The following is a 725-nucleotide window of genomic DNA, read 5'->3' on the forward strand; positions in this document are numbered from 1 at the left end:
GTTGTCTTTGGCATCAGGTCCCGCTTCTGGCGGAGCTGCTAACGGCAGCAAGGGCCCCGCTCGCTGGGGGATGGCCAGCACACCTTCTGTGTGTACGTACACAACTCATGCATGCAGAAAACTACAGGGTTTCAATAACAGCGTTAGCCAGCACAGCTGATGTTCTGAGCTCCAAGGCCAATTAAAGTAACAGAACAAATACAGATATCGACAAACACCACATCCAGGATGCACCTACGTTTTCCGTCTTTAGACACAGACAGCTTAACAGAGAGAAGTCTGTATAAAAGCAAGATCATTTCCAAGCAGCAAGGTAAACAGCAGGTGTTTGCAGGTAGCAAACAAAAGAGCTGGAAAACGGCCATTTGGCAGCTGCTGGAGCTGGAAGCCAAAGGGACACAGAGGCCATTCACCTCCACTAGCACGGACAGAAAGAAACCCCAGAGCCAGGGCGCTGCCTCCACAGCTGCCACAGAGGGATTTCCATCCTGGCAAAGGGGTACGAGTGCTGATAGAGAGTGCTTCCCAGATGAGGGGAACAAGCAGGCAAAGACGAAGCTCGGGTCCGCTGCCGGCACAGACAGAAGACTGCCTCTCCTTCAATATTTGCGGTGTCCATCGCAAGCGGGACGTGCCCGGGAGCGTTCCGGCCAGCCCCGGACACGGGCTTCACCAGCTGGAGGGTGGCGTGCTCCCCTCAAGGTCAGGGACGGTGGGGCGGGGGG

The sequence above is a fragment of the Mesitornis unicolor genome, unplaced genomic scaffold (genome assembly GCF_000695765.1).
Source record: "Mesitornis unicolor isolate BGI_N332 unplaced genomic scaffold, ASM69576v1 scaffold20744, whole genome shotgun sequence".
NCBI lineage: Eukaryota > Metazoa > Chordata > Aves > Mesitornithiformes > Mesitornithidae > Mesitornis > Mesitornis unicolor.